Below are 21319 nucleotides of genomic sequence, written 5' to 3'. Positions count from 1 at the left end.
TATTAGTTATTTGATATACCATCTTTAAAAAAAAACCAAAAACACAAAAGGTTAGCAATCATTACAAATACTCAGAAAACCAAAGGAATGGCACTTGTCGATAGGTGAGAATATGAACTGAGATGACAGAGAATGACAGCAAAAGACTAGAGCCCAGTTTATAGACTTTCTCTTCACCCAGTTACACAAATTTATTTATTTATTCAGATTCTCAAAACTTCACGGTAAAGTCTGACAGGCTGCTACCGAGGTTGCTATTGTAACGATTTCAACAAGCTGTCATTCTCAAAAGACACCTCATGCAAATGAACATAAGAATATAAGAATTGCTGCTGCTGGGCCGGACCAGTGGTCCATCGTGCCCAGCAGTCTGCTCACGCGGCAGCCCCCAGGTCAAAAACCAGTGCTCTAAATGAATCCAGCCTCACCTGCGTATGTTCCAGTTTAGCAGGAACTTGTCCAACTTTGTCTTGAATCCCTGGAGGGTGTTTTCCCCTACAACAGACTCCAGAAGAGCGTTCCAGTTTTCTACCACTTTCTGGGTGAAGAAGAACTTCCATACATTTGTACGGAATCTATCCCCTTTCAACTTTAGAGAGTGCTCTCTCGTTCTCTCTATCTTGGAGAGGGTGAACAATCTGTCTTTATCTGCTAAGTCTATTACCTTCAGTATTTTGAATATTTCAATCATGTCCCCTCTCAGTCTCCTCTTTTCAAGGGAGAAGAGGCCCAGTTTCTCCCATCTCTCACTGTAAGGCAACTCCTCCAGCCCCTTAACCATTTTAGTCGCTCTTCTCTGGACCCTTTCGAGAAGTACAGTGTCCTTCTTCATGTATGGCGACCAGTGCTGGACGCAGTACTCCAGGTGAGGGTGCACCATGGCCCGGTACAGCAGCATGATAACCTTCTCTGATGTGTTTGTGATCTCCTTCTTAATCATTCCTAGCATTCTGTTCGCCCTTTTCGCCCTCGTCGAGAATTGCGCGGACGGCTTCATTGACTTGTCAATCAGAACTTCCAAGTCTCTTTCCTGGGAGGTCTCTCCAAGTACCGCCCCGGACATCCTGTATTCGTGCATGAGATTTTTGTTACCGACATGCATCACTTTACACTTATCCACGTTGAACCTCATTTGCCATGTCAATGCTCATTTCTCAAGCTTGATTATGTCATGTTGCAGATCTTTGCAATCCTGTGTCTTCACTACTCTGAATAAATTCGTATCATCCACAAATTTAATCACCTCACTCGTTGTACCAATGTCCAGATCGTTTATAAAGATGTTGAAGAGCACGGGTCCAAGCACCGAGCCCTGCAGCACCCCACTGGTGATGCTCTTCCAGTCCGAGTATTGTCCATTTACCCCTACTCTCTGTTTCCTATGCTCCAGCCAGGTAGGCTCACTAAATTTACTTGAGATGAGTTGCTGGTGGTAGTGATCAGCATATGCACAGAATACACTCGCATATTAAAAAAAAACAACAAATTGAAGATTGCGGCAAGAGAGATGCCCTCTCCCGCCATGCTCATACAACCTCCCCTGGCAGCGGGAGAGATGCTCACTCTTTCCCACCATGCTCACACAATCCCCTGACTCTATCCTCCTCCCCCCCTCGCAGCAGAAGGGATGTCTACTCCCACCATCACCCAACCTCCCCACCTTATTCAGGAAGTTTGACCAGAGGAAGACCTACCCTGCTCTGGCTGGCAGGCCCACCTTTTACAAAATGGTGTGCCTTCCCCTTCCAAGTGCATTCTGGGATGCGCCAGGGAGGGGCCCAAGGATCTGATTGGCCCAGGTTGCTTAAGACCCCTCTTATAGGCAGGACCTTAGGTATCTGGACCAATCAGAGCTTTGGGCCCCTCCCTGGTGCTTATCAGGATGCACTGGGAAGGGGAAGTTAAGTGGTGATGACCAGTAGTCTTCAAGTAGGTCAACTCTACTCTTTGGAGATGAAGTGAAAAGAGCCATTCAATTTCTTCAAGGTTACCATTTACGTTATGTTACTTCACACTTACATATATTCTGTGACTGCTTACACAGGTTCTGCACAGATCACAAAAGAGGAAATCACTGGTTGAACATTATAAGCAGGAGCTAGAGAAATAAAAACATCTGTAAATTCATAGTGGGCTACACTTTTCCATCTGAAGTAAATATGTTCCAAAAAAAGAGTTTTAAGAGCCTTACGGAACAATTGATAGCTTGTTAGCATTTTTATGGCTATTGCTAAAAAATCCTAAAATAAAACAGTTTGATATGAAAAGAATTGTTTCCTAGTAATTGTTTTCTTTGTTAGAGTGAAAAACATACTAACAGCTGATTACACTTAATTTGATTACATTTGCAAAGAAAAGATAGCAAGTTGATCATATACAAAAGTGTAATACCATATACATTTAAAAAAAATGGTAACTTAGAACTCTAGGTCAGGCTTTGTCTAATACTACATCCAGGCTAAAATTCACATTAAGGTGGTGATAGAAAAACTGCTTTCTGGATCCTTACTCCACCTGCAAGTCCAGGGTCCAACTCTTACAAGGCAGCAAATAGGGTTTTGGCCCTTATAACTTTGAAAGAAAAAAGCTCCAGGCTCCGTTAACCCATCACAGCTAAAACTGGGAGCCAGAACTCTATTCTCAGTTTTGAAGGAAAGCCAGCTTATGGCATTCTAAAAGATATGGGAATAGGCTGCTAGTGTTATCCAGAAAACCCAAGTTGCTCATAAAAAAAGCTATTAACTCTCCACATTTAGAATTTCTACATTTGAATACAATAGCCTGCTGGTAGACTACCTATTCCACCTTAGAAGAGGACAGAGATTAATATTCCACCAAGGAAATGCATCAGTTTTCTCAACAAAAAAATGTAAATAATGGAGTTGCCAGAGGATGTGGTAAAAACAGTTAATGTAGCTAGTTTTAAAAAAGGTTTGGACAAGTTCCTGGAGGAAAAGTCCATAAACTGCTATGGAGACAGACATGGGAGAAGTTACTGCTTGCCCTGGATAGATGGCATGGAATGCTGGTACTATTTGGGTTTTTGCCAGGTATTTGTGATTCGGATTGGCCTCCATGAAGATGGGATACTGGGTTAGATGGACCATTAGTCTGATCCAGTAAGGCTCTTCTTATGCTTCCCAGTGTTTTATAGCTGAGCCCCCTTAGAAAGCAGAGTAGCCAGATTCCCCAGCTCCTCAAGTCAGTCCAGCCAGGCTTTCTTGGCCACTTGAAGTACCTTGAGCTGGCACAGAGAAACTCTTCCCATGGAATTCCTGGCCTTCCAAGTCCTGAACATGGCTCAGAGAAACTCTGGAGGTAAGCTACATTCTCATCCAGGAGCCAGCAGCATTTCCTTATCTAACTGCGGAAGCACATCAGAAGTACAGCCCATACCAGAAATGGTAGCCGTTCCCATCAAAACTGTCATGAGAAGAAAAGAATGTTGACACCGCCAAAAACGCTAAGCCCTCCTCAGGACAGGATTAATTTGTCGAGGGCCCCTAAGCACACAAGTACACTGGGCCCCCTGCCCCGCCCCACCCCATCATGCACCCAGGCGGAAACAGGAAATTGCGTCAGAGGGAATCTTTGGGCAAACAGCACCGCTTGCACAATTACAGTTCCTGTTGCCTTTCTTACCCGCATTGCTTGCTTGTCTTACTTTCTGTTGATGGGGGGCCCATGTTGCCGATCGATGCTGGAGGGGCCCATTGCCGTTTGGAAAAAACAATGTTGACACCTTCCTTCATCGGGCCCCCCTGACCATTTTGGGCCCTAGGCACGTGCCTACTTGGCCTATTGGTTAATCCTGTCCTAGCCCTCCTCACCTGCATGTTTCCCCTCCTGAACCACCAACACTGCTAACTTTGCATTGCTACAGAATTTACAGGCCACACTGGGTTCCTCAACCCCTTTTCAGCCACATTCCCAACGCATGGAAGTCTAATACTCCCCATCTGAGGCACTCGAGCCATGGAGGACTGGCGGGTTCTCTTAAAATAAAAAAATGGCAGCTGTCAGGTAAAGGTTCTCAAGGGTCTGGCGTTCAGTACTGGAGTCAAGGCACATGGTCCTTCCCATAGGGAGACAGTCCTGGCCATCAGGGTAATGCAGCCTGGGGGTAGAAAGAAGGCCCCCACAGACCAATACCTCATAACAAGCAGGCAGTAGACAGAGGAGGAGGAGCCAGGAAGGTAAAATCTCCCTCTCACACTATTAATAAAAAATTAAATTTGTTAACAGGGATAAGCTATGTAAAGAATAGACTAAACAGAGGAAACTGCCCTAAGGGCCTACCAGACTAAGTCATAGACTGTGCAGCTAGACATCCACCACCTGCTGGAGACCGGCAGCTTAGGTATGATCTTATACTAATCAAAACTTAAGTGTTCTCAGTTGCCACTTGCTGGTAGGCTACTCTATAATCCCTATAGTCGGTATCTGGCCAGTCTGGATAGGCCAAGAAGGAATGCAACAAAATTTTCAATTTTGAAAATTTTTGCAACAATAAAAAATAGCACTTGTAGTTATTCTGTAGAATGGAAACCCTTTTCCATTCAACAACTGGGTGTAAGATTTATGCAGGATTTGCTTCATTTTAAGTCTCATGAGAATCTACAAACTTTTGCTTTCTTGCTGCTAACCATGAGATCCATTATCCCAGGACAAGCAGACAGCCTATTCTCATATGTGGGTGACTTCATCCACGGAACCCGGATGCGGACAGCCTCACAAGCAGACTTGCTTGTAGAAAACTCAGAAGTTTTGAGTCTGTCGCACCGCGTATGTGTGAGTGCCTTCCCGCCCAGCACAGGGCGCGTCTCATCAGTTCTCAGTTTTCCACGGAGCCGAGAAGTCCGTGTTTGACGCTCTGCGCTGAACTTAGTTCGCTTCGTGCCTTCTCTCACTGCGGCTCGTGTTTTATTTTACTTCTTACCATGTCGCTGTGCTTTTCTTTTGGTCTTTGTTTTATAAAAAATAAAAAAGTTAATTTTTTTGTTGAGTGACTGGCGTGGCCTGTCTCACATCCTCAGCCTGCGGGCTTCGACTTTGCAGCGGCTATCTTTCCTTCTATGTCCCGGCCGGTCACGGGCTTCAAGAAGTGTAGCCAGTGCCAGCGTGCGATCTCCCTCACTGACCCACACCGCTGGTGTCTTCAGTGTCTGGGGCCTGACCATTGCCCGGAATCATGCGTTCGCTGTGCTACTCTTCAACCTTGAGCCCTCAAACGTCGTTGAGTTCAAGTGGGTAAGATTTTCAGTATGGAAACCTCGGCTGCACCTTCGACCTCAACCGATTCGGTCCGGCCTGCTACATGACCTTGACTCTCATCAGACCTTCCTCGTTTGGAACGTCCTCAACCTTGAGTAAATCTGCCAAGTCTTCTCCTGAGCTTCCCTCAGGTCAGATACCTCAGCAGACAGTTCCAACGGTGGTCCTCAAGCTACCCAAACATCATTCTTCCAAGTCAAAGCATTCTTCATCTTCGACCTCGGAGCCTTTAGCCTCAGCAAGTGGTCCAGTTTCAGACTCTGATCCAAAATTGAAGGCTACTATCCAGACCATTTTAGAGCGGGAATTTGTTCAGTTACTGACCAAATATAGTCCTGCCTCGACTCTGCTTCCTGCAGTCCAGCCTGGGCACTCAGCAGGCTCACAAAAGGTCGAGTCCTTGCCTGTGCCTCAAGCTGAATCTACACACTCTATGCAAGGAGTCGAGTCTTTGCGAGTGTCTCGTCTGGAATCCTCACACTCCATACAAGGAGTCGAGTCTTTGGGAGTGCTTCAAGATTCCTCGATTCAAACCACAGAGTCTATGGGACTTTGGTCTACAGCTTCTAGCCCTATATCCTCATTTAAGGCTTTGCCCGTTTCGAGGCATAGGGCAAAGTCTCCTTGACCTCGTACGAGACCTGCTTCCAGGCAGCACTCTCGCCACCAGTTGAGACCCTCATCGAGGCATTCATCGAGGCGAAGGTCCTCCTCTAGAGAGAAGTCTTCCTCGTCCAGGCCTTCCAGTTCTTCGAGGCCCCCAACTCCTTGAGACAGAACACCAGTAGCAGAACCTGAGGGCTTAGCTTATTCCAATGCCTCGCCCCAGTCTGTTTATTCGCTGGGATATTAGTACTCCAGAGAGGCCTCACCTTCATTTTCCACTCGAGGCACCTTGAGGTCATTGAGTCCCTCTCGAGGCCATACTCTGGCAGATCAATTGTCCTTTTCATCCTTCCTTTGTCAAATGGCTGAGGACCTGGATCTTAAATTGGATGCTGGTTCTAAGTACTCTAAGGAGTATTTAGAGGAAATGAGTCTGCCTTGGCCTCCTGTGGAGTCTCTCAAACTACCTCTGAATAGACTTTTTCCTCACACTTTCAAACGAAACCTGGAGACTCCTTATGCCATTCCTGCTGTTCCAGGCAAGCTGGAATCAAGGTATAGAACTCTACATTGCAAGGACTTTGAGAACTCCCAACTATCTCATCAGTCCCTTCTTGTGGAATCTTCCTTAAAGAGGAGTCATCCTTCCAGGGTCTACGCTACCATACCTACTGGCAGAGAGGGCAGGACCATGGACAATTTTGGCCGTCGTCTTTATCAAAATTTGATGATGGCCTCCAGGGTTTTAAATTATAATTTTATCTTTACTACTTATTTCAAGTATTTTATTGATATACCCCTGGTTTTTCTAAAGACCTTGGTCAACACAGGCTTTTAGAGTTCCCAACAAGTCATTGCTACCTTGGCACAACTCAGGTTGCACCTTCTTCAGTCCTCTTATGATGCCTTTACATAGAAACAGAGTATGATGGCAGAAAAGGGCCAACAGCCCAACAAGTCTGCCCACTCAAGAACCCTCCCTCCTTCGAGAATCCATCTTTTAAGCATTCCTCTGGAGCGACCCCACCTGTCTGTCCCATCGTCCCTTGAAGTCTAGCATGGTACTGGCCTCGACTACCTGACGTGGAAGACCATTCCATCGATCAATCACCCTTTCGGTGAAGAAATACTTTCTGGTGTCCCCATGAAATCTTCCCCTCTTGAGTTTTAGCGGATGCCCTCTTGTCGCCGTGGGACCCGTAAGACAAAAGATTTCTTCATCCACATCAATGCGGCCCGTGATATATTTGAATGTTTCTATCATGTCCCCCCTTTCTCTGCGCTCTTCGAGAGAATATAAGCGTAGCCTGCTCAAAAGTTCTTCATATGAGAGATTTTTTAGTCCTGAGACCAACTTAGTGGCCATTCGCTGAATCAACTCCATTCTCTTCACATCCTTTTGATAATGTGGCCTCCAAAACTGAACACAGTACTCCAGGTGAGGTCTCACCATTGATCTGTACAACGGCAGTATGACTTCAGGCTTTCGACTGATAAAGCTCCTTCTGATGCAGCCCAGCATTTGTCTAGTTTTTGCTGTAGCTTTCTCCACCTAATTCGCAGCTTTCATATCTTCCCGGATGATTACTCCTAGGTCTCGTTCTGCTACAGTTCTGGTTAGGTTTTCACCATTCAGGGTGTATGTTCTGCATGGATTTCTGCTACCAAGGTGCATTACCTTACATTTTTTGGCATTAAAATTTAGTTGTCAAGTACTGGACCATTGTTCTAGTAAACGCAGGTCCTGCTCCATAGTGCTGGGCATGGTTGCACTATCAGGTTCTGCTGCGCTGTCCACAATGTTGCATAGTTTAGCGTCATCGGCGAATAATGTAATTTTACCTCGAAGTCCCTTACAAAGATATTGAATAGTATCGGGCCCAAGACTGAGCCCTGCGGTACTCCACTGGTCACTTCCAACGTTTGTGAGGGAATACCGTTTACCATTACCCTTTGAAGTCTACCGTTAAGCCAGTCCTCTACCCATGCAGTCAGTGTTTCTCCTAGGCCCATCACGTTCATCTTGTTCAATAACCTACGGTGTGGGACACTATCAAAAGCTTTACTGAAGTCTAAATGCACGATGTCCAGGGACTCTCCCTTATCCAGCTTCTTTGTTACCCAGTCAAAGAAGTTTATCAGATTGGATTGACAAGACCTTCCCTTTGTAAAGCCATGCTGGTGGGGATCCCTTAGTCCTTCGTCATCCAGAAACGTGTCCAATCTGTTTTTGATCAACGATTTCAATAAGTTTACATACTATTGACGTGAGACTCACTGGCCTGTAATTTTTGGCCTCTGACCTGCATCCCTTTTTGTGGAGCGGAATAACGGCAGTTTTCCAGTCCAAGGGAACTTTTCCATTGGTTAGGGAAAGATTAAAAAGCTCAGCCAACGGTTCTGCCAGAACATCTCTCAATTTCCGAAGTACTCTGGGGTGTAGATTATCCAGGCCCATGGCTTTGTTCACCTTTAGCTTTGATAGTTCGTGGTAGACATTGCCCGCTGTAAATGCAAAGTCCCGGAATGGGTCCTCCAAGCACCATTTTGTCTGTGGCTGAGGTCCAGATCCTGGCGCTTCGCAGGTAAAGATTGAGCAGAAGTAGTTATTTGTCCGCATCTGAGTCAATGAAGTTGCCGTCAGGTTTCTTTAGGCGCACAATACTGCTTGAGTTCTTCTTCCTGTCACTAACGTACTTAAAAAAGGATTTATCTCCCTTTTTGACTTGTCTTGCTAAATTTTCTTCCATCTGGAGTTTGGCCTCCCTGACTGCTGTTTTAACATTTCTAGATTTCGCCAGAAAGGTTTCTTTAGCTTCTGGCCGTTGCGATTGTTTGTAGGTTACGAATGCTTTTTTCTTTTGCTTTACTAGTTCTGAGATCTCCGCTGAGAACCATTTCGGTCTATTTTTTCTGTACCGTTTGCTCACTTTTTTTATGTATATGTTGGTTGCTTCTTGCAGGGTTGATTTCAAAGCCGACCATAGTACCTCCACACTGTCCGTCATGCTCTGGTTTTGTAGTGCTTTGTAGACATAGTCCCCCATGCACTGAAAGTCAGTCCCTTTAAAATTTAGGACCTTAGTTGATGTATTGATGTGGAAGAGTGTGTGGTGCGGTGGTTGAAGCTACAGCCTCAGCACCCTGGGGTTGTGGGTTCAAATCACACACTGCTCCTTGTGACCCTGGGCAAGTCACTTAATCCTCCATAGCCCCAGGTACGTTAGATAGATTGTGAGCCCACAGGGACAGACAGGGAAAATGCTTGAGTACCTGATTGTAAAACCGCTTAGATAACCTTGATAGGCGGTATAGAAAATCCTAATAAAACTTGTAAACTTATTTGACCTAGTGATTCCTTTCTTCAGGTGGAACCACACCATGTTGTGGTCGCTGGAGGCCAAAGCTTCTCCTACTGCGACCACAACATGGTGTGGTTCCACCTGAAGAAAGGAATCACTAGGTTAAATACATCAACTAAGGTCCTAAATTTTAAAGGGACTGACTTTCAGTGCATGGGGGACTATGTCTACAAAGCACTGCAAAGCCAGAGCACTACGGACAGTGTGGAGGTACTATGGTCGGCTCTGAAATCAACCCTGCCTCTGAAATCAACCCTGCAAGAACTATCCTCGAGGGTCACTGCTTTCTCAATAGCAATACGCCACCTTGCCTGGCTTCACACCATTGATATGGATCCCAACATTCAGAATCGTCTGGCCAATATTCCTTGTGAAGGCAATGACCTCTTTGATGAATCTTTGATGAATAGAGGCTGCCACCAAGAAGTTGTCTGAGCATAAGAAATCCTTTGCTTCCATCGTCAGACCAAAACCTAAGCCAGCTCATCCTAAACCTTCTCGGCCTCTTCCATCCTATCAGAGGCGTTATCCTCTGAGGGCAGCTCCTAACACTCAAGCACCCCCCAAGAAACAACAGCAGAAGTAACAGAAACCTCAGCTTTCTGCTACACCAAAGGCTTTTCAGCCTTTTTGACTGTCTCAAACAGAGCATAACCTCCATCGTTCTGCCTCTGCCTCCCCTCTTCCCATAGGAGGTCGTCTCCATCATTTTTACCATTGATGGGAGACCATTATATCCGACCTCTGGGTTCTGTCAATAGTCAGGGAAGGATACTCTCTTCATTTCACTCAGATTCCAACGGAGCATCCTCCAAGAAAGTATCCTTCCAATCCATCCCAGACCGCCCTTCTTCTTCAGGAAGTTCAAGCTCTGCTTCGTCTCCATGCCATCGAGGAAGTTCACTTGGAACAGCAGAACAGGGGTTTTTACTCCCGTTACTTCCTAGTTCCGCAGAAGACGGGCGATCTACGGCCTATATTGGATCTCAGGACCCTCAACAAATTTTTGGTCAAACAAAAGTTTTGCATGTTGTCCCTGGCATCCTTATATCCCCTTCTAGATCAGAACGATTGGTTATGTACTCTAGATCTCAAGGAGGCTTACACTCACATTCCCATTCATCCAGCCTCCTGTCAGTACCTCAGATTTTGGGTGGGGAATCTGCATTTTCAGTACAGAGTGCTACCCTTCGTCCTGGCATCATCTCCGAGAGTGTTCACTAAGTGCCTAATGGTGCAGCAGCTCTGTGGAACCATGGTCTCCAAGTGTTCCCCTACCTGGACGACTGGTTCATCAAAGATTCAACATCTCAGGGGGTTATTGTAGCAACCCAATGGTTCCTACAAAGCTTGGGATTTGAAAAAACTTTCCCAAATCTCACCTTCAGCCCTCTCAGAATCTGCAGTTCATCGGAGCTGTTCTGGACACTATCCAACTCAGAGCATTCCTTCCTCAGCAACGTCTGGATGCTCTTCTTCAGCTTTGCCACAAAGTGTCTTCCCTTTCTTCACTCTCAACGAGACACATGATGGTATTACTAAGTCACATGGCCTCGACCATTCACGTGACTCCTTTTGCCAGACTTCACTTCAGAATTCCTCAGTGGACCCTGGCATGCAACCCACTCTCTCAACACATTATAGTCACTCCTTCGTTGAGACAGTCTCTCCACTGGTGGATGCTCTCTTCCAATTTCTCCAGAGGTTTACTATTTCAGACACCTCATCAGAAGGTCCTCACAATAGATTCCTCGACCTATGCTTGGGGGGCTCATCTCGATAGTCTCCATACTCAAGGCCACTGGTCCAGCACGGATCGTCAGTGTCATATCAATCTGTTGGAACTCGGAGCCATCTTCAATGCTCTCAAAGCATTTCAGCATCTTCTTCATGACCAGGTCGTCCTTATTCGGACAGACAATCAGGTCGCCATGTACTACGTCAAGCAGGGAGGAACAGGATCTCTCTCTCTTTGTCAGGAAGTTCAAAAGGTGTGGGACTGGGCAATCCATCACAACACCTTCTTGAAAGCAGTCTACATTTAAGGAAAGAAAAACTGTCTGGCAGACAAATTGAGTCGTCTTCTGCAAACTCATGAATGGACACTCAATTCCTCGCCTCTTCATCACATTTTTTCTCAGTGGGGAACTCCTCAAATAGATCTCTTTGCGTATCCCCACAACCACAAACTGCCTCAGTTTTGCTCCAGGATATACTCTCATTGCCTCGAGGCAGATGCTTTCCTTCTGGAATGGACGAATCTCTTCCTGTATGCGTTCCCTCCATTCCCTCTCATTCTCAAGACTCTTGTCAAGCTCAAAAATGATCATGCCACCATGATTCTAATAACATCTCGGCGACCCAGGCAACCCTGGTTCTCCCTTCGACTTCAGCTCAGCAGCAGGGAGCCATATCTTCTACCAGTTTTTCCATCTCTGCTTACACAGAGTCAAGGATCTCTTCTTCATCCCAACCTTCAGTCTCTACACCTGACAGCTTGGTACCTCTCAACATAACTCCTCTTCAGTTTTCTCAACCTGTACGGGATGTTTTAGAGGGTTCCAGAAAGCCTGCCACTAGACAATGCTACCACCAGAAGTGGACTAGATTTTCTACGTGGTGCATCTCTCATAACAAGGAGCCTCGAGATACCTCCTTGTCTTCCGTTTTGGATTATCTTCTGCATTTATCTACCTCTGGCTTCAAGTCTACATCCATTTGAGTCCATCTTAGTGCAATTGCTGTGTTTCATCAGCCTATCGAAGGGAAGCCCCTTTCTGCTCATCCTGTGGTTTCCAGATTTATGTAAGGACTTTTCAATATCAAACTACCTCTCAAGCCTCCTCCAGTGATTTGGGATCTCAATCTTGTTCTTACCCAATTGATGAAGCTTCCATTCGAACCAATAGATTCAGCTCATTTGAAATATCTCACTTGTAAAGTGATTTTTCTCATTGCGCTCACCTCTGCTAGATGTGTCAGTGAGCTACAAGCTTTAGTGGCAGATCCACCTTTTACAGTATTCCATCATGACAAGGTGGTCCTCTGTACTCATCCAAAATTCTTACCTAAAGTGGTTTCAGACTTTCATCTCAATCAATCAATTGTTCTTCCAGTGTTTTTTTCCAAAACCACATTCTCATCATGGAGAAAAAGCGCTTCATACTCTGGACTGTAAATGTGCTTTAGCTTTCTACTTGCAACGCACTCAACCTCACAGAACAGCCCCAGAACTTTTAATCTCCTTCAATCCAAATGTTGGGAGCATCCTGTTTCCAAGCGAACCATCTCCAACTGGATGGCTGCTTGCATCTCTTTCTGCTATGCTCAGGCTGGTCTCCCTCTGCAGGGTCAAGTCACGGGCTATAAAGTTAGGGCAATGGCGGCGTCTGTAGCTTTCCTATTGAGGAGATTTGCAAAGCTGCCACCTGTCCTCAGTTCATACTTTCACTCTCATTATTGTCTGGATGTTTTCTCCAGATGGGATGGCCATTTTGGTCAGAGTGTATTACAAAATTTATTCTCCTAAGTTGCCAACACTCCCACCATCCCATTCTGGTTAGCTTGGAGGTCACCCACATGTGAGAATAGGCTGCCTGCTTGTCATGGGATAAAGCACAATTACTTACCGTAACAGTTGTTATCCAGGGACAGCAGGCAGCTATTCTCATAACCAACCCACCTCACTTGGTTGGCTTCTCTGCTAGATATCTGAACTGAGGAGACGTGCCCTGTGCTGGGTGGGAAGACACTCACGCATGTGCAGTGCGGCAGACTTGAAACTTCTAAGTTTTCTACAAGCAAACTCCATTTCCCATGATCTTATTTCTCGTTTGAAACTCACTTTGGCCACATCGCTGGACCCAGGAGCAGGCAGGGAGGCTTGCTGGCGTGGGAGTGCACTCCGCCCCTCCCCCCACCCGAGACTACACTGAGCCAGTTGGAAGGCTCAGGAAGTCTCTCAGCACCCGTGTTTCTGTTTACTTCTTGTTTCTCGTTTGAAACTCACTTTGGCCACATCGCTGGACCCAGGAGCAGGCAGTGAGGCTTGCCAGCGTGGGAGCGCACTCCGCCCCTCCCCCCTCCTGACGGGACTGCACAGGGCTGACATCGCTGGACCCAGGAGCAGGCAGGGAGGCTTGCTGGTGTGGGAGCGCACTCCGCCCCTCCCTCCTCCCGACGGGACAGCACAGGGCCGACATCGCTGGACCCAGGAGCAGGCAGGGAGGCTTGCCGGCGTGGGAGTGCACTCCGCCCCTCCCCCCACCCGACGAGACTACACTGAGCCAGTTGGAAGGCTCAGGGAGTCTCCCAGCACCCGTTTTTAGTTTGTCTCCTTTTCTTTTTGCTTTATTTGAATCTCACTTTGGCCGACATCACTAGCCCCAGGAGCAGGCAGGGAGGCTTGCCGGCATGGGAGCGCACTCCGCCCCTCCTCCCCACCCAACAGGACTACGCTGAACCAATAAAAGATTCAGCGCCTAACAGCATGCTGTCTGAGACACTCATAGCACCTTTGTGAAGCGACCAAGAAGCAATCCACCCCCACAACACTACCAAACGTAAAACCAACCGAAAAACAGCAGCCAAACCACCAAAGACCCTTCTACCAACTTTCACCAATCACCAAACAAAAATAAATAAATAAATAAAAAACCAACCTAAAATGAAGCTATCCTCACGAGCCCAGCACTTCGTACCAATCCAACCTGATCAGCTTCTTTGACTGGGTGACGGGGAAGCTGGATATTGGGGAGTCCCTGGACATCGTGTACCTGGACTTTAGCAAAGCATTCGATAGCGTACCGCACCGCAGGTTACTGAGCAAGATGAGTTCTATAGGATTAGGTAACACATTGACGAAATGGGTTGGGAGCTGGCTTGGAGGTAGGCTCCAAAGGGTGGTGGTGAATGGCACCCCCTCCGAAATGACGGAGGTGATTAGTGGAGTACCACAGGGCTCAGTCTTGGGCCCAATCCTATTCAACATCTTTATAAGAGACTTGGCAGAAGGGCTACGAGGTAAAATAACATTATTCGCCGATGACGCCAAACTGAGTAATGTAGTGGGCAAATGCACAACAGACGAAGATTCAGTGCCCGACAACATGATGCACGACCTACTCCTACTGGAGCGATGGTCTAGGACATGGCAACTCAACTTCAATGCCAAAAAATGCAAAGTTATGCACCTGGGCAGCCAGAATCCATGCAAGTCTTATACCCTTAATGGCGAGATCCTAGCAAAAACGGTAGCAGAACGAGACTTGGGGGTAATCGTCAGTGAGGACATGAAGTCTGCCAATCAAGTGGAGCAGGCTTCGTCCAAGGCAAGACAAATCATGGGCTGCATACGAAGGGGTTTCGTCAGTCGTAAGGCGGACGTCATTATGCCATTGTATAGATCCATGGTGAGGCCCCACCTGGAATACTGTGTGCAATTCTGGAGGCCGCATTATCGCAAAGATGTGCTGAGACTGGAGTCGGTGCAAAGAATGGCCACCCGGATGGTCTCGGGACTCAAGGATCTACCATACGAAAAACGGCTTGACAAATTACAGCTATACTCGCTCGAGGAGCGCAGAGAGAGGGGGGACATGATCGAGACGTTCAAGTATCTTACGGGCCGCATTGAGGCGGAGGAAGATATCTTCTTTTTCAAGGGTCCCACGACAACAAGAGGGCATCCGTTGAAAATCAGGGGCGGGAAACTACGAGGTGATACCAGGAAATTCTTTTTCACTGAAAGAGTGGTTGATCGCTGGAATAGTCTGCCACTACAGGTGATTGAGGCCAGCAGCGTGCCTGATTTTAAGGCAAAATGGGATCGGCACATGGGATCTATTCACAGGGCAAAGGTAGGGGAGGGACATTAAGGTGGGCAGACTGGATGGGCCGTGGGCCCTTATCTGCCGTCTATTTCTATGTTTCTATGTTTACTGTTAATCCTTCTTTTAACCAGTGGAAAGACAGCAGCAAATAACCTCCTCCCTACACCCGCTACAGATATAAATAAATCTCTCTTCCAAAATAGGAGAACATCAAGTGACAGAAACTCAAACCTACAATCTAACACTCTACACTCCATTACCACAGCATGGGGAAGAAGACCAACACACACTAAGACTAAACCACACCGGCACACCAAATCACTTATATATCCAAACACAACCCACAACTATCACACAGAGATATCCACACTCAAATGCGCCTACTTAAATATCAGAGCGCTAGGTCCAAAAACAGAGCTTATAAAAACCTGGATAACACAAGAAAACCTGGACTGTCTTTTCCTCACAGAAACCTGGCTAACCTCCGACTCAGACCCCAGAATAACTGAAATCTGCCCACAAGGATACAAAATTACAGTGGTCTGCAGAGAAAAAAAAAGAGGCGGAGGCCTAGCAATCTTAATCAAACAAGATCTAACCCTTAATATAATTGAGAAAACATCTAACCCGTACATGGACCTTTTAGCTTGCCAACTCTCAAACACCACACTAAAAGACACACTAAACTGCATGCTCTGCTACATAGTGCCGGGAAACTGGTCTTTAACAAGAACCGAAGTGGAAGACTTCATATACCAAAACTCACTAATAGCAACCTACAATCTACTCCTTGGAGACCTAAATCTACACCTAGATGATCAATCATCCAAACAAGTAGACAACTTTCTTTCATTTCTCAAAGCCTTATCCTTCCAAATGCTAAATCCACAAACAACTCATGAAAAAGGCCACCAACTTGATATTGCAGCTTTCATGACCCATCAACCATCCTTAATAGAAATTCATACATCTAACGGAACATGGTCCAGATCCATTTGGTCAGACCACTACACCTACACTTTCAACATCAACTGGACCAAAAACAACAAAAAAACTATAACAAAACTCAATAAAGTAGCATACACCTCACACAAACACATAGAACCCTCCATATTCTGGTCTAAAATAGATGAAACTATTCTAGAAAACAACCCCGAGGACTTCATCTTACATTGGGAAAGACTTTGCTCCAACACCCTTGATGATTTAGCCCCACTGCAAACCAAATCCAGACCCAGCAGGATATCAGATAAATGGTTCGACTCCAAACTGCTACAACTCAAAAGACAATTTAGACGACTAGAGAGAAAATGGAGAAAATCGAACTCGGATCATACAAAATCTGCCTGGAAAAAAATCAACAAACAATACAAATCACAATTAAAGGACAAGAGAAAAGCACACTACACCAACCTAATAGACACTGAAACCCAAGACACCAAAAAACTATTCCAAATTCTAAAAACCCTAACCGACACCAAACCCTACCTGACCACTAACAATACTACCCCCCCTCAGCCACTCTATTAGCAGAACACTTCCAAAATAAAATTACCAATGCAAGAGCTACCCTCAATGACACCTCTACCCATCCTAACGAATTCACAGTTCTCCCCATAGATAGAGATTCTACTGCAGCAGATAGACTATGGTCTCAATTCCACAACATACAATGGCCTGAATTCAACAAATACTATAAAAAATACAGCCATGCATCATGTGACCTCAACAACTGTCCACCATATCTCCTAAAAACATCCAGCACAAAATTCCGCGCTCTTCTTCTAAACTGGATACAAATCTCGCTAATAAACGGCCACTACCCTACCAACCTCAGCAAAATCATCATCACCCCGATCCTCAAAGACCCCAAAGGACTGACAGACCAAACAGCCAACTACAGACCCATTGCCTCTATTCCACTCTACGTCAAAATAATAGAAGGACTAGTTGCCAAATTCCTCTCCAATTACCTAGAAAACCATAACATACTCCATCCCACACAATCCGGCTTCAGAAACAACTTCAGCACGGAAACACTACTAGGATCTCTCTTGGACACAGCCAGACAACATCTCAGCACAGGAAAAAAATGATGCTCATACAACTAGACCTTACCGCTGCATTCGACTTGGTGGACCATAACATTCTACTTCAAATCCTGGATACAATAGGTATCACAGATAAAGTATACACATGGTTTGAAGGATTCCTTAAATCAAGAACCTATAGAGTAAAATCAGACAAACAAAAATCTGAACCTTGGTTATACCCCTGTGGAGTTCCCTAAGGATCCCCTCTATCCCCGACTCTCTTCAATCTCTATACAGCCTCCCTCAACTCTCAACTGGACAAACAAGGCATAACCTCCTACAGCTATGCCGATGACATTACCATTCTCATACCCTTCGATCAACCTGAACTCTCCATGACGAACACAATATACCAAACACTAAAATCAATAGCAATAAATCACAAACTGAAATTGAACCTAGATAAAACGAAATTCATCCTCCTAGAAAACAACAAAATACCAACCATAACCAACATTGAAATCAATGCAATCAACTACCTCATACAAATCACCCTAATACTGCTAGGAATAACTATCGACAGATGCTGCACCATGCAACCGCAAATCAATAAAACAATACAAAAGTCATTCTTAGTCTTGAGAAACTTAAGACAAGTTCAGAAATTCTTCGAGAAAACTCAATTCCAGCTCATATTTCAGTCCTTAATACTAGGCCTACTTGACTACTGTAATATCCTCTACCTCCCATGCCCTACAACCATAACAAAACAACTACAAACTATCCAAAACACAGCACTAAGACTCATCTACTCATTAAAGAAACATGATCACATTACAGAAGCATATCTCCAATCGCACTGGCTTCCGATCCCAGCAAGAATACAATTTAAATTCTACTGCCTACTATTTAAGACTTTATACGGAGACAGTCCAAACTACCTGAATAACCGCTTCATCCACAACACCGCAACCAGACATAGGAAAACTCACACCCCATTTTCATACCCCCCAATTAAGGAGGTCAAACGGAAAAAACTATATGATGGCCTCCTGGCCACTCAAGCAGCCAAACTAGACAACCAAATCACCAATCTACTGACGGCATCCCTCGACTACAAGACTTTTAGAAAAGAAATAAAGACTCTTCAAGAAAACTCTGAAAAAAGAAATAATACCGCAAGTCTCAAACTCCACCTCTCACTAAAGCCAACTACCCCAAACAAATAACCTTACCCATTTCTTATTCTTTTTGAAAATGACCAATTTTTTTTTTTTTTTGTAAGTTCTTGTTGTAATACATCTTGGATAATTCTTTTGTAATCCGCCTTGAACTGCAAGGTAATGGCGGAATAGAAATCCCTAATGTAATTTAGGTGTTTCTTCTGAGGAAATCTACTTGAATGTTCTCTCCCCTTGCTTCATGGGTTGCAAATTAGGTTGAAAGATGTCTCTCCACCTAGGAGGCCATCACTAAGGATACCTTCTCCAATGTGTGTCAATTCAGACTTTCCAGCACAGTACAAAGGTGCAAGTACAATAAAGCACTTCTGTTAGATGAAAAGAATTCCCTGCTACGAAACTAGAGAAGAGGGTGAATATTCTGCAAAAAGATTTTTCATTGTTGTAGTGGCTAAGTTGCAAGCTGCTCATATTGTTTATAAGCTCCCTAGCTTATCCTGAATCTTAAATGGAAGGATTAGGTGTAACCTGTATCTATCCCCTCCACCCCAATTCTGCCTCTGTGAGCGGGCAGATACTCTAACCCTCACCCAGATCTGAGCATACAGGGATTAATGCAAAGCAGGCAACTGCTAATTTTTTTGTGACATGTCCAAACACTGAATCCAGAGTGCCTGTTGCATTCCATGCAGCTTAAGAGGTACAGTGAGGGAGGCCAGTCTTACCTGGACAAGAAAAAAGGCAGTGTTCTAAGCTGCACTCTGGGTTGCGTTTTCCATTGAAAATCCTGGTACACAGTGGCCCAGCTATTGCTAAAACTTAAGATTAAATGTCCAGGGTTAATTTTAAGATTTTAATAAATTTTTAGGAGGGCAAACAGTGGAGTGCCACAGGGATCTGTACTGGGACTGGTGCTATTTAACTTATTTATAAATGAATTGCAAATTGGAATGAGTGAAGTGATTAGTGTCATCTGCAAATTTAAATTATTCAAAGTTGTTAGAACGCACGCAAACTGTGAAAAATTGCAGGCAGACCTTATGAAATTGGAAGACTAGGTGTCCAAATAGAGGATGAAATTTAATGTGACCAAATGTAGGGGATAATCTTAGGGATATTTTTCCACCCTTACGACAAACTACCATAATACCTATTGCAGTTCCTTGTACCTGAAGCATTACTGCAGTCAAGATGAGGAAGAGTCACGATTTGGTCAGTGATATTTTTCTGAGCATGCTTAGTCCAGAACACCTCCATTCCCTGCAATGTGTGATGGATGCATAGTCGTCATGTTGTGGGGAAGAGCCTGGAATTGATACTAGAGCTGCAGCCCATGCTTTCAATGTCCAAGCAAGAAAACTCAGCATCTACATCTTTTGTCAACAAATGACATGGTATCTGAGAGGGAAGCATTAACAGCTCTCAAGATCAGCAAGAACAGAAGACTGAACTTGTAGAAGATAGTAAAACAGACCCTCTTCCTGTCAGTTGTAGACCCTATGCAAGCCCTGGTGAACCAGAGGTGGGAACTCTGTAAGCTTTATGGTTACAATAGAGAGTTTACAGCAGAGTAATACATTTTAAAAATAAATATTTCATTATCTTCAATGGCTAAGCTGCCAGACAGTGAGAAGCTAAACCTTCAAACCTCTAGCTTAGATGGCTTAGAATCTTCTGTGATAGAACTGAAGAACTTTCAGAGCATTATGATTCAAGAAGCTATTGAGGAAAATTGAGAATTTAGAAAAAAAAAATTGAAATGTCATTTAAATTCCTATTCATTTCATACAGGTTAAGTTTGTGCTGCAAAAGGTACTTTTAGGTTCTTGAAAACATAAGAACTGCTGCTGCTGGGTCAGACCAGTGGTCCATCCTGCCCAGCAGTCCATTCACGCAGCGGCCCCTAGGTCAAGACCAGTGCTCCAAATGAGTCCAGTCTCACCAGTTTAGCATGAACTTGTCCAACTTTGTCTTGAAAAGCTCTATCGCCAGGACAGGTCAGGACAGAAAGGAGGTGGAATAGCCCTATACATAAAAGAAAGCATACAATCGACAAGAATGGACACAGTGGAGATGACCAACAAGCTGGAATCGCTATGGGTTAAAATACCGGATAGGAAAGGACATGAAATAAAGATGGGCCTATACTATCGTCCACCCAGGCAAACCGGAGATATCGACAGAGAAATGGAAACCGAGATGAAGCGAGAATGCAAAAGTGGTTACACAGTTATTATGGGAGACTTCAACTACCCAGGGATAGACTGGAAACTTGGAAGCTCCAGATGCGCTAGAGAGACAGAATTTCTGGAGGCTACACAAGATTGCTTCATGGAGCAGCTTGTTAGAGAATCGACGAGAGGAAATGCCACTCTGGATCTAATCCTAAATGGGTTAATGATCAAGTTCAAAGTTGAAGTAGGAATACCGAAAGGAAAGAGAATCATAGCAACAACTTTCAACTTCAGGAAAGGAAACTATGAAGCAATGAGGGAAATGGTAAGGAAGAAACTTAGGAACACTTCCAAGAAATGGCAAACGGTAGAACATGCCTGGCTTTTTTTCAAGGACACGGTGAGCGAGGCGCAAAATTTGTACATACCCAGATTCAGAAAGGGGAGCAAAAAGAGTCGAACAAAAGACCCGGTATGGCTGACTAAAATAGTGAAGGAAGCGATAGGCAATAAGAAAAATTCATTCAGGAAATGGAAAAAGGACAAAACTGAGGGGAACTGGAAGGAGCACAGGAAGTATCAAAAAGAATGTCACCGAGTGGTTCGAAAAGCCAAAAGAGAGTATGAAGAGAGGCTAGCCAGGGAGGCACAAAATTTCAAACCATTCTTCAGATATGTTAAAGGGAAACAGCCAGCTAGGGAGGAGGTGGGACCGCTGGATGATGGAGACAGGAAGGGGGTAGTGAAGGAGGAGAAAGAAGTCGCAGAAAGACTTAACATGTTCTTTTCGTCTGTATTTACGAACGAAGACACAACCAATGTACCGGAACCTGAGCGATTCTTCAATGGAAATCAAGC

General features: G+C 45.0%; 1 protein-coding gene across 2 annotated transcripts in view; it reads right to left on the bottom strand.

The window, feature by feature from the left end:
• NTF4 (neurotrophin 4) overlaps positions 1 to 2081 on the bottom strand; it is a 39001-nt gene extending 36920 nt beyond the window's left edge. For both annotated transcript variants that reach the window (XM_033960671.1, XM_033960670.1), the window contains exon 1: positions 2020 to 2081. The gene's annotated coding sequence lies outside the window, so the exon portion shown is untranslated. The remainder of the gene's footprint in view (positions 1 to 2019) is intronic.
• Positions 2082 to 21319: the final 19238 nt, after the last annotated feature.

Source organism: Geotrypetes seraphini, chromosome 10, assembly GCF_902459505.1.
Source record: "Geotrypetes seraphini chromosome 10, aGeoSer1.1, whole genome shotgun sequence".
NCBI lineage: Eukaryota > Metazoa > Chordata > Amphibia > Gymnophiona > Dermophiidae > Geotrypetes > Geotrypetes seraphini.
Note: the sequence above shows the minus strand (reverse complement) of the source record. Positions and strands in the feature narration are given on the sequence as shown.